Source organism: Symphalangus syndactylus, chromosome 7 (genome assembly GCF_028878055.3).
Source record: "Symphalangus syndactylus isolate Jambi chromosome 7, NHGRI_mSymSyn1-v2.1_pri, whole genome shotgun sequence".
In the NCBI taxonomy this organism is placed as follows: domain Eukaryota; kingdom Metazoa; phylum Chordata; class Mammalia; order Primates; family Hylobatidae; genus Symphalangus; species Symphalangus syndactylus.
Window position 1 is genome coordinate 22742582 of NC_072429.2, and position 17484 is coordinate 22760065.

Here is a 17484-nt window from a genome sequence, read left to right on the forward strand (position 1 = left end):
ATATGACTTCAGAGTTATTGCCAATGAAGAATCCAAAAATGCATTTCCATACGTCATATGGTCATAAAACAATTCCTAGGAGACCTTTATGGCTTACAATTTGCAGATCCCAAAGCTAATGTATCATGTAAGGCTGAATAGCTACTCTAGATTATTGAAAACAGGAGTTGCAAACTTTTTCAAGGGCAGATAGTAAATATTTTACACTTCCGAGACAGATCTCTGTCACACTTATTCAACTTTGCCATTGTAGCCAGAAATCAACACAGTTCATACTTACATGAATGCATATGACTTTGTTTTAATAAAACATTATATACAAAAAGGAAGTACTGCCAATCCATGCCATAGATTAAAATTGTTGTGGTTTTGGTGCGTTAATTTTTTCTTTGCGCTATGCTCACTGCTCAGATTCTGTACATGAAAGCAGTGTCTGAACTGCTCCCATTTATATTTACTTCTGGAATCAGGAGAGGACAGAAAGATCTCAAATATGATTGTGTAGTAGCTTATTTTTTGTCGCTGACCTTCACGCTTGAGGGACCTGCGGCTAGTTTGATAAGGGCACTCCTAGATTCTAAGCATGCTTCTCTGTCTTCAAGGTTCATGCTCTTTCCTTCCAGTACATGAAATTTATTGTTGGAGGCTTCTACAACTTGTCTTCTTGTTCTGAGAGTTTCTGCAACTGCAGATAACCTATTTGATCATCCCTTGGTACAGTTCCTGCTAATTTCTATGTAGGAGTTAATAGGTGATATCATTTGTCGTTACACATTTGAGTGTATTTTTCTTACCAAAGGAGACTCTCAAGATTGGAATGTCTTGAATATACAAAGGAGTACATCTCTAATTGTATGTTAAATACACCATATCAGGAATTGGACAAGAGATTTCAGAAGCTTACATAATCACACTTTGTAAGCTTTCTTTATCTACTCATAAGTAATGCCTGAAAATATCTTTCTACTCTTTTCTTCTCTATCCTATTTCAGTTTCTGGAACTTGCATAATGTAGCCAGAATTGCCCGAGGCATCTTTCTCTGTGTCTGCCCTGTGCTGTCATGCCACAGTCTGTATTGCTTTTGGAAATGGGAAGCTGTTATTAAGGCCTCTGACTCGACACTGGAAAACTTCAGTGATTCTTTTCTTGACTTTGGGATAAAAGAAAGACCGTATTCCTTCTTCTACTCCTAGTCTAGTTCTATCCTGAACTTTGTCACTAAGACCCCAGCTTACAAAATTTTGCTCCTCTCATGAAATGCAATACTAGAAGAAAAAAGGTAACATGAAAAGGCAGTACTGAGAGTAATTTATTTTATTCTCTAGTCTCACTATGTGGTGCCAAGAATGGAAAATTTTACAGAAGAGAGGTAATAAAGGAGATGAAAGATATCAGCATCATTCTGATAAGCCCAGTTGTCTTGGAATTGTGGATACAGAAGACGAAAAAGAAATGTATGTTTCTGTTAAATACTGTTAACACAAATGTATAATTCACACAACCAGATGGAGCTGTGGCTTCCCGGCTGTAAAAACAGAAGTTACAAGGCACGTATTGGGACAGCCAAAGAATCCAGGAATGTAAAGCCACACACAAAATATTCCCTTCTATGTTCCACTTATAACAGATGTGCACCTCTCTGTCATCCATGTTTTTAAACACAAATAAGAAAGCTGCTAGACAAGGACACAGACCCAAACTAAAAAGTCATTTCCCAGCAAGTGACGCAGCAATCTCTACTTTGACTTTGACTTTAGCTCCACAGCTGTGGTGAAACTCACATTATGGCTGCAGGAAGGAAATTGTTCCCAGGTGAGAAGTAAATTATCCAGCTTGGAACAAAAATGTTGAAAAGGCAAATTCCACCTGCTTTTCTCTAGGCAAGATATTTTTGTTCAAATATCTTCCTGCCACCTACTCAAGTAGTTTACCCCATGTCCAATTTATATCCTGTTTCTGGAAATAATTTCAATTTTGAATTCTTTATACACATAGGCATGTTTATGTGTGGAAATGCATGAGGAACCTTAGGGCCATAGCACACACTTTCTAATTCACTAAAGAGAGAGTTTCAGAAAACCTTAAACGCAGATGCCTTGATTTATCAATTCTTCCATTAATTCATGGATTCATTTATTTCTTCTTTTATTTGACAAATGAGTCCCAAGTGCCTGTGTTGTGACAGGCACTATTTTAAGCTCTGGAATTACAGCAGTGACAGACGAGGTCAATGTTCTTGTTATCATACAAGAAGACAGATAAAAGAACATGTAAATAATAAATAAATAGACACATGCTTTCCCATTCATTTCACACTTAGCCTGTGTCCAGCATTTATGAAAACACTTTTCTAAGATCCTTCTATAATAGAAAAAATGAGGAAGAGGGCATCACGGCCTTCGCCCTAAAGAAATATAGAATTTTATGGTGGTGGCAGGCATTCAAAGCATTTACTATAATATAAAACGTAATTTTTAAGTTCTATAATAAAGCTACCAGAAAAGTGTTGGCAGAAGACTAAGGAAAGAGCAGACAGTGACAAATGACAGCGGAAAGCATTTATGGAGAATTCTTGAAAAAACTATTGTTGATGATATTGATGAGGAGGATGAGGATGACAGCAACTAATATTCCAGGCAGCACTTACTTCATTCCATGCACTGCTATAGGTACATTATTATAACTTTACACATGTGAATTCCTTTCATCTTTGTAACCCTGGAAGATAAGTGTTTTCTTGTTCCCACTGTACCCTCACTGACTCTGAGGCCTGGAGATGTTAAGTAAGTTTTCCAAGGTCACAGATGTATTATGCGAGGGAGCTAGGATTTGAACCCAGGTAGACTGGACCCGTTAGTCCATGTTCTTAAACACGGCTCAATATGGCCACTCATAGTAAAAGGAATTTCAGCAGATAAGAAATAACAATCCAGCCTGATAATACAGTATAACCACAGGTACAAAGTCTTGAAGGTTCCAAGCATGTTGAAGAAGAAAGAGTGGGCGATTTGGATGGACAATCTGAAATAGGAGAAATGTAGAGGGATTTGAGGCTGGAAAAGAAAGAACCCATTGTGGGATTAACTGTGTTACCTAATTTTATTCTTTAGGTCGGCAATGGGGAGTCACTGAAAGTGTTTAAAAATGAGAATACAATGCTACTACTGAGAAGGGTTTTACATAATGCATACTGTCACACTCTCATCCCTGCACTAGGTGCTTTATGTGTATTATTTCTAATCCTCAAATAACAGTAAAATTATTAACACAGCTTTAACAATGAGCAAACTAAGGCACACTGCTGATGTAAAGCAAGACGGGGATTAAAATTCATGTAATTCAGACGACTGCACTATTTCCTTTAATGCCTGTGAAACTGGACTTTTAGCAGTATTCAGGGGTAATGAGAAAGCTGAGAGATTACAGGCAAGGAGACCAACAGTGTACCTAGTAGTCTTTATTATTTTATGGGCTTTTAAAAGCTTGTTAAATACCAACCTGTGTATTTACCCTATTTCTTCAATTAAATTGTGATTTCATTTTGAAGCATAGAAATGATTAGTTCAATTACTAGGAGGTTTAGGTCCTGTGAATCTGGTAAGCTTGTTCACTCATTTACTGTTTTTTCCAACACTCATTGTTACTGTGTTTACTGTTTGCCAGTCTGTGCACTAGGGCGTACTGGGGGTACCATGATAGATACCATCTTTCTCATTGTGGAATATAAAATCAAGCAAGGAAGACAGTTAAAGGTAACAATAGCAATGAAAACAGGATAATAAAGATAAATAGAAGGTGCAACGGTTCCTCACAGCACAGTCTTCTAGCCTGGCTGAAGATTATGTTCAAAGGGGGTAGGGGTAGGAAGTTAGTAAGGAAGGAGCGAAAAAATGTTTCCTGGAGAATGAGGAGTTACCAAGAGCATTAGTAAGAAAGATCATGCATCTATCAAATATCAAACATCTCCTAATTGAAAAAAATAAGTCTACTCAAAGTTACAACATCTGATTGGACTTCAGACTTTTCCTGCACCCACTGATGAGGACTTGATCAACTTCCCTGTTTTTGGAATTTCTAAGTTGGGTGTCAGGTGCTCAGGATGTCAAAAGTGTCTCATGGGACAACAGCAGTGATTTGCACAAGGTAGTCATAGACAGTGCCAGGTTCAGCCCTGCAATTTTAAAGCTAAGTTAAAGACAGTGCTTTAGGTTTCCATGTGCTCCCTCCTGCTCTTTTATGGGGAGAGGTTCCTAATCAAACTGTCTTCACCAAATGCTGACGTCAATTGGTATAAATGATTCAAAAAAAACAGTTGGGTAATTTTTATTTGACTTACCAGAGATGAGTGTGCGATTGTGTAAGGCCAAGACATGAGAGTATCTTAGATTCATAGAGACTGGTAGCTCTTAGTTTGGGAATTTTGTGCTTGCAACTGATAGATCCGACTGTTAGATGTGTTCAGGAGTCTACCCAACCCAACAGGCTACCCACCAATCAGAATTTCCAGAACCTCTTGGATTTACCTTCATTTTTTCAAGAAATGACATGATACAAATAAAATCTGTGCACATGGAAAAGAATACTATGGAATCAACAATAATAGCCTTCTGCAAAAAAAGGCTAGACAATGACACAGCACAACAATGGGCCCTGTTGTTATAAATACAATTATGATCCCAAAAGGTAGCATTTGTACAAAAGGGAATAACACATTTTCTTGGAAAAAATGACTTCCTTTTCCTCAAAGTCCTTGATTTATGCCATCTGATTTGTGCTGGGATGAAATTTAATTGGTGGCAACTGTCATCAACACATAAATGTCTAGGTTTCATCCTGAATTTCACAACTGGGTAAAGTTCATGCACAAATATATATATTCATTCTGCCTTAAAAAAAAAAAAAAAAACCTTTGCTAGTTTCTAAGCCTTTTGCTTTATTTCTCCCTTAAGATGTGGTGAGACGTCTTTTACTGGTCTCATCAGCTGACCTCTAATTATCCATAGCTCTGATTTTCTTACATGCTTCAGAAACTATTTAGATAATAGTACGGCTTGGGTGGCACTTTTATTTGAAAACTTTTTAAGTGAACTCTAGGGGAAAAACACGTAAGTTGTAAACTGGACCCATGCCCAATGGCACAGTAATAACAGTAATCATGACTTTAAATTTTATTTTAGAGAATAAGTAATTTTATTTTATGGTGACGGTCACTGAGCACCTATTGTGTGCCAGACACTGTGCTAAGAGATATATAAACATCGTCCTATTTATTTTCACAAGTTTATGTACTAGGAGCCATTATTATCTCCATTTAATAGACCAAGGAAATGAACATTAAGTCAGTTAATTAGGCTGTTAAAGGCCACCAGTAGCCAGAATGTGTGTGTGTGTATATGTGTGTATGTCATCTTCAAAGAATGTTTTGTACGTGTGTGTTTGTGTGTGTGTGTTCCAGTTGCTTTGGTTGTATAACAAGTTATCCTAAATATTAGTGCTTGAAACAATGATAAAATTTACACTTTACTTACAAATCTGCAGTTTGGGCAAGACTTAATGAGAATAGCTTGTTTCTGTTTTACTCGGCATCCCTTGGGGTGGCTGGAAGGGAGGAAGGTGGAATCATCTGAAGGCTTATTTACTCACATTTCTGGTAGTTATCTGTAGACTGTGTTTAATTGGGGCTGTTAGCAAAAACAAGTAAACACCATGGCTTTTCCATGTGGCCTGGGGTTTCTTTCTCACAACATGATTGCTAAGTTCCAAGGGCAAGCTGAGAAAAGAGACACAGACAGAGAGACCATTTATTGACTCTCAAAAAACTAGGTATTGATGGAAAGTATCTCAAGATAATAAGAGCTATTTATGACAAACCCACAGGCAATGTCACACTGAATGGGCATTCCCTTTGAAATACTGGAAGCATTCCCTTTGAAATACTGGAAGCATTCCCTTTGAAAACTGGCACAAGACAAGGATGCCCTCTCTCACCACTCCTATTCAACATAGTATCGGAAGTTCTGGCCAGGGCAATCAGGCCAGAGAAGGAAATAAAGTGTATTCAAATAGGCAGAGAGGAAGTCAAATTGTCTCTGTTTGCAGATAACATGATTGTATATTTAGAAAACCCCATCATACCAGCCCAAAATCTCCTTAAGCTGACAAGCAACTTTAGCAAAGTCTCAGGATAAAAAATCAATGTGCAAAACTCACAAGCCTTCCTATACCCCAATAATAGACAAACAGAGAGCCAAATCATGAGTGAACTCCCATTCGCAGTTGCTACAAAGAGAATAAATACCTAGGAATCCAACTTACAAGGGATGTGAAGAACCTCTTCAAGGAGAACTACAAACCACTGCTCAAGGAAATCAGAGAGGACACAAACAAATGGAAAAACTTTCAAACATTCCATGCTCATGGATAGGAAGAATCAATATCATGAAAATGGACATACTGCCCAAAGTAATTTATAGATTCAATGCTATCCCCATCAAGCTACCATTAAACTTCTTCGTAGAATTAGAAAAAACTACTTTAAATTTCATATGGAACCAAAAAGAGCCTGTATAGCCAAGACAATCCTAAGCAAAAAGAACAAAGCTGGAGGCATCATGCTACCTGACTTCAAACTATACTACAAGGCAGCAGTAACCAAAACAGCATGGTAAGTGGTACCAAAACAGATATATAGACCAATGGAACAGAACAGAGGACTCAGAAATAATGCCATACATCTAGAACCATCTGACTTTTGACAAACCTGACAAAAACAAGCAATGGGGAAAGGATTCCCTATTTAATAAATGGTGTTGGGAAAACTGGCTAGCCATATGCCGAAAACTGAAACTGGATCCCTTCCTTACACCTTATACAAAAATGAACTTACAATGGATTAAAGACTTAAATGTAAGACCTAAAACCATAAAAACCCTAGAAGAAAACCTAGGCAATACCACTCAGGACATAGGCATGCGCGAAGACTTCATGACTAAAACACCAAAAGCAACGGCAACAAAAGCCAAAATTGACAAATGGGATCTAATTAAACTAAGGAACTTCTGCACAGCTAAAGGAACTATCATCAGAGTGAACAGGCAACCTACAGAATGGCATAAAATTTTTGCAATCTATCCATCTGACAAAGGGCTAATATCCAGAATCTGTAAGGAACAAATTTACAAGAAAAAAACCAAACAACCCCATCAAAAAGTAGACAAAGGATATGAACAGACACTTCTCAAAAGAAGACATTTATGCAGCCAACAAACATATGAAAAAAAGGCTCATCGTCACTGGTCATTAGAGAAATGCAGATCAAAACCACAATGAGATACTATCTCATGCCAGTTAGAATGGCGATCATTAAAAAGTCAGGAAACAACAGATGCTGGAGAGGATGTGGAGAAATAGGAATGCTTTTACACTGTTAGTGGGAGTGTAAATTAGTTTAACCATTGTGGAAGACAGTGTGGCGATTCCTCAAGGATCTAGAACCTGAAATATCATTTGACCCAGCAATCCCATTACTAGGTATATGCCCAAAGGATTATAAATCATTCTACTATAAAGACACATGCACACATATGTTTATGGCAGCACTATTCACAATAGTAAAGACTTCGAACCAACCTAAATGCCCATCACTGATAGACTGCATAAAGAAAATGTGGCACATATACACCATGGGATACTATGCAGCCATAAAAACGGATGAGATCATGTCCTTTGCAGGGACATGGATGAAGCTGGAAACCATTATTCTCAGTAAATTAACAAAGGAACAGAAAACCAAACACCACATGTTCTCACTCATAAGTGAGAGTTGAACGATGAGAACACATGGACACAGGAAGGTAAACATCACACACTGGGGCCTGTCAGGGAGTGGGGGTCTAGGGGGAGGGATAGCATTAGGAGAAATACCTAATGTAGATGACGGGTTGATGGGTGCAGCAAACCACCATGGCATGTGTATACCTATGTAACAAACCTGCACGTTCTGCACATGTATCCCAAAACTTAAAGTATAATTTAAAAAAAATTCAGTCTTCCTCAATGTATAACTCATATGTGAGTATATTTGAATACATATGAATAGGAACATCCTGCACCACACTCATATACAACTCATGTATATGAATATATATGTAAATATGCAGACACACAAATCTACATACTTATATCTACATAGATGACTTCTTGGCATCATGAAAATCTTCAATCTATCTGTGATGGAGAATTCAAACTCTAATAACAGAGGTCATTTAGCAGAGATCATTTAGAATCTAACTACCATTAACTGTCATACCTAAGGAACACTTTCTTTCACACTCAGTTTCTTCTGGTCAACAGGATCTCAGCTTTCCTATTTCAGAAGACGGTTGTTTCTGTGTATGCTTCACCTGCATTATATATACAACATGTCAGCTAGTTCAGGAAATAGGATCAAGGAGACACAGTCTGAAAGAGGAGAACAGACAAGGGCTCAGATGGTGGCAATAGATCTGGTTTGGAATCTTGCCTCCACCTCTTAACTAAATAACCTTGGGGAATTTATTCAACCTCCAGATGAGTTTTCGTTTGTTTGTTTGTTTGTTTGTTTTGTTTTGTTTTCCCAGGCTGGAGTGCAGTGGAGCAATCTCAGCTCACAGCAAGCTCCACCGCCTGGGTTCACACCTCAGCCTCCCAAGTAGCTGGGACTAAAGGCACCCACCACCACGCTCAGCTAATTCTTTGTATTTTTAGTAGAGACGGGGTTTCACCATGTTAGCCAGAATGGTCTTGATCTCCTGACCTCGTGATCCGCCCGCCTCAGCCTCCCAAAGTGCTGGGATTACAGGCATGAGCCACCGTGCCCAGCTGAGTTTTAGCTTTCTTATCTGCAAAATGAGGATATTGTTGCATTCCTCACAGGATTGTTATGAAGGGACATGAAATAGCATCTGTAAAGTATTTGGCGCAATGCCTAGCCCATAGATGTTATGTAGAAAATTGTATCAAAGTTTAAATAAAGAAGGAAATGTCAGTGGTTTTTTTTTTTTTCTTAATAGCCTATAAGATATTTTCATGATTTAGCTCCTGTTAACCTCCCTGGCTTCATCCTACACCACACTCTACTAAGTCAACTTACAATCATTATGCTCTAAACTTTATGACCTTCTTTCTATTTAAAAAAATCTGCCCTGGCCTCAAAGCTATTGTGAATTTTCTTCTCTTTTTCTGGAAGATTCTTTCCTCAAAACACTGCATTGTTAGTTCTTTTCCATCATTCATATAATTTAATCTTATTGAGGCGGGCTTTTCATGATCAACTTCTTACTCAAAGGACTTCTGTTTCTCCAAATAATTATTTATCATTATAATCTTTCTAACGATTCTTTGTACTCAAAAATATCTTTATTATGGATTTGATTTGCTTTGTAATTATATGGGTCTCCCGCAAGACTGTGAGCTTTGTAGAAGCAGATAAAAGCTGTGACTTTCTCTGTCTTGTTCCAGGGCCCCAGAGAATGCCAGGCCAATAGTAGCTGCTCAGTATATATTGGATGGATAGATGGGTAGATGGATGAATAAATACGTATGAATGTGTGTTTATGTGTGTTTAATGAGGGTAAAGTGAGGAATGATTTAAAAAGGAAACAGCACATAAATTAGCATTTCTATGGGAGAGATGAGACTATGACATTTACCTACTGTCATTTATTGAAAGGATGCAACAGAAAGAGACCTAGGTGATTTCTCTTTATTCACGGTAGGGCTCACACTGGAGACGAATTTACCCCATGCAGCAGTGAAGTAATAAGCTGCTTTTATCTTTTCCTTGATGCCCTTCATTCTTTCTCTTGGGCCTTGTGAATGCGTGACCTAGGGATTATTTATTTCTTTCACTTCTGTTCTCCTGGGTTTCAGAGTATCTAACTGGATGCCTCTCTATGAAGAAAATTTGCCTCCCTTTTCCAGGAAATGTTTCAAAATCTCAAAAAACAAATGCATTGCACATGCAAATCAATCCTCCAAAAACAAAACAATTCTAAAAATCATCCAAGCTTGCATAAAAATAAACGTTAAATTCCTTGGACTATTTTTTACTTTTCTAGCCTTTATACTGGAGCTATCTGGCAAATGAAAATTCATCAGTGCATAAATGAATTTATGTGTTTGTGTAAGAAGTTCTAATTAGCACATACAGTGAAGTGTGGAGAGTTTTCTATGTAACATTCTCTGACTGAGGTTTAAAACCAAGGTCTGTCCTCTGAAATAAGTGGACAGCTGCTATGTGCTTAAAAAAAATAAAATACAAGGAAATAAAATAAGTTGTTAACTTGGGACTATGGAGTGGAACTTGACTGTATCTCCAGAACAGATGTTTCAGGTCTGGGACATTTTGCATGAAATCTTTAGAGACTTCATATCCAAAGACTCCTAGGGAGCCGGCTGACTGTTCTGTTTAATAGATCTCTTTGCAACTCTAGAAGCAGCGGAGCCAAGAGACTATCACTGGCATGCAGTGCCAATCACTTTTCCACCTTGAAAAGTCTTATGGTCACCCCAGGTGGCCTTGGACTGCTCACCAGGCCTCCCTAGGCCTCAGTTTCCCCATCTTAATTGGAAAGAATATGAATATTTCCATGTTTCACGGAGATATGTCAGAGTACCTAAACTAATGAACTGTACAAAGTTTGCTTTCTGACAACCCTATTTTTAAAGTCCCAATTATTCTCTTTTTCTTTATAATCATCATGAATTTTGGCTATAATAATTCTGGGATTAAAGCCACATAATATAATATTCTCACAATAGTTTAATGGAACTAAATAGTTTGCTTTTCATCATTCATGTTCAATCATTAAACACTAAATTTAGTATGAAGCAATTTTGTAACAATTTCAAGAGAAAAAGGGTTAAGAGAGAGAACATTGCTCTTCTGTGCCCATAAGCTTCTCTCTCTTTTCTTCATAAGCCTGGACACTTGGAGAACTGAGGGAGGAACATGACCTACTCAATAGGGTGCTTTGTACATCCCCTAGAAAGGTAGCTTTCTTCTTATTCAGCTGATTTACAAAGTGATCGATAATAAGTAACATCCCTAAGCCCCATGCCTAGCTTCCCAAAGATCAACTTATCAGCCATTAAGGGATATTGTTTTAATATTGACAAGGAAATCAGAATGTTTTACTGAGTGGTGGTTGCATGTTTTCTTCCTGGTGGAATATGATTTCTAGTGTCCTTGAAAGCACAACACTTCCCTCTCCCTACCCTCTTCATACTGGAAAATATTTCCTCTCTTTGCATCCTCAAACAAAGAGACTTCCTATTCACTTAGTTTGGTTCCCTTGTGACCTGAAGTCATTTTACCTATAGAAGACAGATGACTTCAACCCTCCATCTTGAGCTTGAATTGCAATACAAACCAAATTAGATAAAATAAATCAATAATATCTTTGCAGGCCAAATTCACTTAAGTAACATTTACAGTACAATTGCCCACTTTGTCTATATACTTTAATCCATTAACACTCTACATCTGGCATCTGAATAAATATGTTACCCCAGCTGAATATAAACGAACTAGGAGTCCATCATTAGTTTGTGTTGAGTGAAAGGTTAGTACGTTTTCTTTTTTTTTTTTTTTTAAAGTGATTTTGAAATAAAGAAAAAGCTGGTATATCACAAAGCTTGATTTGTTTGACTAGCTTTTGCAATGCACTCATAGCTCATTGATGGCTTAGAAGCTTATATTGCTGTAATTACATGGACCATTGCATTCATATCTCTTATGTTGTGAACCCCAATATATATAGCCCGATACATTTATATTTGGATTCTAACTTGGAAAGCAGACCTTAGATGAGGAATAATAGACACACGTGCTGAACTGAGGCACAGAAAATTTCACAGTGGGTTCTGTGCTCATAAAATTAACCGGACACTTAAATATTACTGTGGCTAGCATAGGCATCTTGGTCAGTCCAATTTGCTAAAGTTTCACGTAAACTGCAACTGAATTAGTCCCTCCAGTTCCAAAATTACCAATGGACTATAGTATATTATACTGAACAAAACTCTGTAGATAAGACTTTTATGTAATCATTGGTTTGAACTTGGGAGAAGGGCTCTCAACTTCTTTCTACCAATATCAGAGCCCTAGTTGTGTCAAAACCTTGGTTACAACTGGAAAGAGGTGATATTGGAAACCTAGTCCCAGAGGTTTAGGAAATACGATGAAAAGTAGTCAAGCAACTGCCTATACAGATGTCTGTAAGACCATCGCTGCAAAAACAGTGACGAGACAGCAACAACATTCCCACTGGATGTATATTTCAGGGTTTTGGGCTACCTAACATTTTGGCTTTTTGTTTCTTATACAATGTCATCAAAGACTGCTCATGGGTATGTTGTATAATAATGTAGCACACGGACTAAGGTAGAAGTTTCAGTGATAGGAAGCCTAGGTTCAAATATTGGCACTGCTACTTTCTACTTTCTCTCTGATGGGAGGGTCACTAACTTTTGTAAAATGGGAATAAAAACAAAACCTAATTTATAAAGGCCTATGATGAAACTAAACTAAATGACAGGAAAAGGAATCAAGGCACAAAGAGAAGGGGAGAGAAAGAATGAACATTTAAACTGAAGGCATGTCTGCCGCCTGCCATTGCCCTTAATTCAGGCAGGCGTGGAGTGGGAGTGAGATGAAGGTCTTGAATTTCTTGTTTCCGCAGGTGGTTCTAATACATATGGTGTTTAGATTTTTGGCCCCACTCCACATGCTAAGTGTAATTCTAATGTTTGAGGATATACAGTTTTGCTCTAATGACAAGAATATGATCCAAGTATTTCATCTAGTGCACAATCAAAATCAGATAACCTTTTCCATTCTTAAAAGAAAAACTGATTGTGTTGTACCTGCAACAATAGTATGTTGGTACCCAGCGTAGCTTCCTGAGAGTTATTCAGTGGTTAATTTTTGAACACACCTAATTCTCATCATATGTGATGACTGTAAAACCTGGCCCAGAATAATAAAGAACTCTGCCTTCTGAGCCAGAGTGTACCACCGAGGTTCATGGATGAGACCATACAATCTGACACATGTTGGGGATTGCAGTTACTCAGCAACTACTAAATGGGTACAGTAAAGCCTTAGGAAATGACTCTTTCATTTAGCTTGGATCTAAAGTTCTCTCAAACATGAGATTGAGTCCTTAGTTCAGTAAAGCAAGCTCATATTTCAGAGATAATTCATAGGATTTATCCAGCAAATTGTGTGGATAGACAGGGGAAAAATTAGCGACAAAAAGAGAGAAAAAGCATTTGTGCTAGAGTCTAAATGGCATGGAAAAACAATTTACAAAACGAGTATTTTAATAGACAAAGCAGAATGTTTTTACTAGTTAAAAAATGCTGCAAAATGTTGGCAACAATAGTTTGCATCCAAATAGTCAAACCTAATTGTTTGTGAATGCAACATAATTGAGTCCTCATTGTAAGAGTTTTAAGAAAACCAAATAATATAATATGGGCTTTTATGACATTAAAAACAAATAATTTGTACAGAGTTATTATGTTTGAAGAAACACATACCCATCAACTCATTTGATTTCATTAGCGATAGACAAATTCGTAGATGTTTTGTTTTGTTTTGTTTCTGCTTTGAACTCCACAAAAGATAAACTACATTTCTTTGGAACAATTTCTACTCTATTTCCTTAGAATTAAGCTTTCAAAGTACATGCTAAAATAAAGCCACATTTAAAGTAAAAAATGACACTCATAATTACTAGTAGCTGTTAACTGTATTAATCAACTCTCAGTGGCATTTACAGCACTTTAGCAACATCTAAAATTGGAACAATACCCAAAAACTACTGAAAAATAAGACTCATTGACATAAGTGCAAACTTATACTATTAATGAAGAATTCCGCTCAGATAGGAAACCAAAAAAGGGATTCATAATAACCTAGGCTAGAGCAAACAGAAATAGACAACAAAGAAAAATAAAATAAATAAATATAAGTGACTTTAAAGAACTTTAGTCATTCCCAGCTCCTGCCATTTTTGAGCCCTGTTGCACATATAACATTGAAGTGAGAAGGAATTAAGCAGAGAAGCAAGTTATGGATCACACACTCTGGTGTAATCAAACTCCAGCAGTTACAGCAAGAACAAAATGTCAGCTCTAACTAACTACCTTATTGAATTCCCCAAATCTATGACCCAGAAGATAGCCATATTAATTTGGTCATGCTCAGAGCCTGAGGGAAATCACTCAGGGAATAAAGGATATCCAAAAGAGACAAAATTAAATGTGAGGCATGCTAGCTTTTCAAATACGCACAAAACCACTTGACCGTGATCACCAACTTGTCCCAGTTTGCCTGGAACTTACCTGATTGTAGCCCTGAAAGTCCTGCATCCCAGAACACTCACAGCCCCAGACAAACTAGAAGAGTTTGTCACTCTACCATTTAATCTGAGCTTCTCATCACTGCTCACTTACTCACCTGAACATACCTTTGACTAAACTATATATGGAGCAGTGGTTCTCAGACTTTACTGTGCATATGGATCACCTAAAAAGCTTGTTGAACACAGTGTCCTGGGCCCCATCCCACTTCCATAAGTTGATGTGGAGCCAATGAATTTGCATTTCTAACAAGCTTACAGGTAAGACAAATGCTGCTGGTTTAAGCACCACATTGTGAATCACACTGCTGTAAACTTCAGATGCCTTTTCCATTCTCGATTTTCCTTCCTACCTTCTGAGTTTAGTTTTCAAAAGTACCTGTGCATGAACAGATTGTGTCTTAGAAGTAGAAATAGTTCATCCTGGAATGAAGGATGACAATATAACTAATGGAAAACTTATCCAATAAATTGGTTATTTATACAACATTAAAAGATGTGAATATTCTATTTATAGGAATTTCGTCAGTTAATTAAATTGTAAAGCCTTCCTAAAATGCTAATTCATTTTAGAGAATAGAAATAATAAGAAACAGAGAGAACCCTTGGCCATAGCCAATGTGTTTACTGCAGTTGTAAAACTAGAATAACCCCAAATGATTTGAAGGAGCCCAGCAAGATTTTTATAAGGATAAATACATGTAAACTATATTAGAAGTTCTCTAATTCTCTGACACCAACTGGGTTTCCAACAATTCAGTTCTGACACTAACTTCCCAGAGTAGGGCACATCCCACGGATTAAGAGCTCAGTCCTACAAGACTGCCTCCACATCACATGCGAGTCTCACTGGCTATAAATTTGGAGGTCCCCACAACCTCCTCCTCAGGTTCTATAATTGCTAGAATGATTTACAGAACTCAGGAAAATACTTTCCTTATTGCTGAGATTTTTTTTGAAAGGATACAACTCAGGGACAGCTAAAAAGCAGCACTGCACAGGACAAGGTATGGGAGGGCCAGGAGCAGGGCTTCCACATCTTCTCCAGATGCGCTCTCTCACAGCATCTCAATGTGTTCACCAACTCAGGAGCTCCTCAAACCCCTTCATTTAGAGGGTTTCATCAAGGTTTCATTCCGTAGGCCTGACTGATTACATTATTCATCATTTGTGCTTAAACCCCCTCTCCCCCACTTTCTCCTGAGATCGGGGACTGGAGAGGAGTTCTAACCCTCTAATTACTTGGTTGCTTTTTCAGAACCTTGGGACAAAAAAAAACCAAATATTTATTTTTGTATTATACCACAGCAGGAATTTACTTTTATTTATCTCCCTCAGGAAGTAAGATACAAGTCGTGGAAGAAAAATGTGTATTTTGTAAGGGATTAAGTTTCAAAAGTCACAGCTCTGTCTCCAACACCTATAAACATAGATTGAACCAAGGATCATGAATGTCCGCAAGAATGCCACAAGATTATTGTGCTCCATTTAGTCCAGTTACTGTGGTAGGGAAGTCAGGGATGTCTTACAGAGAATTTTCAATAGCGGAAGCTGAATTGGAAATAAATTCTCTGGGTACATTTATTTAACTAGAATATTATACTTCCTAAGCATTTCAATGTACTAAATGTTGAATGTACTATTTGTTTAAAGTGGAGTGGTGGTGCACACCCACAGTCCTAGCATTTTGGGAGGCCAAGGCAGGAGGATTACTTGAGTCCAGGAGTTCAAGACCAGCCTAAGTAACATAAGGAGATCCTGCCTCTACAAACAAATTTAAACTTAGCTGGGCATGGTGGTATGCACCTGTAGTACTAGCTCAGGGGGCTGAGGCAGGAGGATCTCTTGAGCCCAGGAAGTGGGGGCTGCATTGAGCTGTCATTGCACCACTGCATTCCAGCCTGGGTGACAGAGTGAGATCCTGTCTCAAAAAAAAAGATAATCTTTACAAATTTAACATCTTTTGATAAATGCTAACATTTATAAAGAGCCTCAAACCTATTCATTTGCCATTTTTCATATAATAAATTAAAAAACTCATGCAGCAGCACTCATACTTATGTGCACTGCTTAATCTTTACAGGCAACACCTGGAAATAAACTCTTCATGTTTCCTTTATGCTAAAAATACTGCCCATTTTCCTTCTCTAGTTATAGTTTCTTTTTAATCCTCATTAACATAGCACTAAATTTCCACAGTCATGTCTAAGTTAACCACGACAACAACAATATCTGCAAGAATTACATGTTATAGAGTGTTCCCTATACGACTGACCCTGTTGTATGCAATTTATTTTCATTATTACTGTTCATCTTCACTCTAGAGCCAAGAGTAAGGTGAGATGATTAAAGCTCTCATCTTAGGTGGAAAAGTTGAGGGGCTCTCAAAAACTCGGTAGTCAAGATAAATAATTTTTAGTGAATTTTTTTAAATAAAAATTATTAAATATTTGTGATGAACAAAATGTCAGAAATTGAAATAAAGAATAAATCAATACCAATTTTTCCTTCTGTCTCAGGTTCTAATATGGCTCAGCACAGCAATGTTACTGATTTTTCACAACTCCACAAAGTACATGATAGTATTATTCCCATTATGTGAACAGAAATTTAGAGAAGCTAAGTAACTTGTTCAAGGTCACAGAGTTGCTTAATGGGGAATAGGGCTGCAAGTTTTTCAGTTATGATATTACGGTGCCTGTCATTCACACAGTGCTGATGACGAGTGTGATGGTGGGGGTACAGTACACACCCTGAGGTCAATGCTTTACTAGAAGAACTCACAGAACTCACTGAATATCATGATTGCTATACTCATAGTTTCGTTTTATAAGAGTGAAAAGATATAGATTAAAGTCATGCAAAAGAAGAGATGTGTGGGGCAGAGTCTGGAAGGGTTCCAAATGTGGAGCTTCCAGTTACCCTCTCCCAACGGAGCCCCCGACATTACCTCTACCAGCAATGATTTGTGACAATATGCACAAAGTATTACCTATTAGGGAAGCTCACCGGACCTTGGTAATCCAGAGTTTTTATTGAAATTCAATCACATAGAGAGAGTTGACTGCCTCTGTG

The 17484-nt window shown here is 37.6% G+C and overlaps 1 long non-coding RNA gene across 2 annotated transcripts in view; it reads right to left on the reverse strand.

Moving 5' to 3' along the window:
• LOC129486050 (uncharacterized) overlaps window positions 1–17484 on the reverse strand; it is a 501974-nt gene that overhangs the window by 247829 nt on the left and 236661 nt on the right. For both annotated transcript variants that reach the window (XR_008658839.2, XR_010121668.1), the window contains one exon: window positions 5645–5771. This is a non-coding gene — a long non-coding RNA (uncharacterized lncRNA). The remainder of the gene's footprint in view (window positions 1–5644; window positions 5772–17484) is intronic.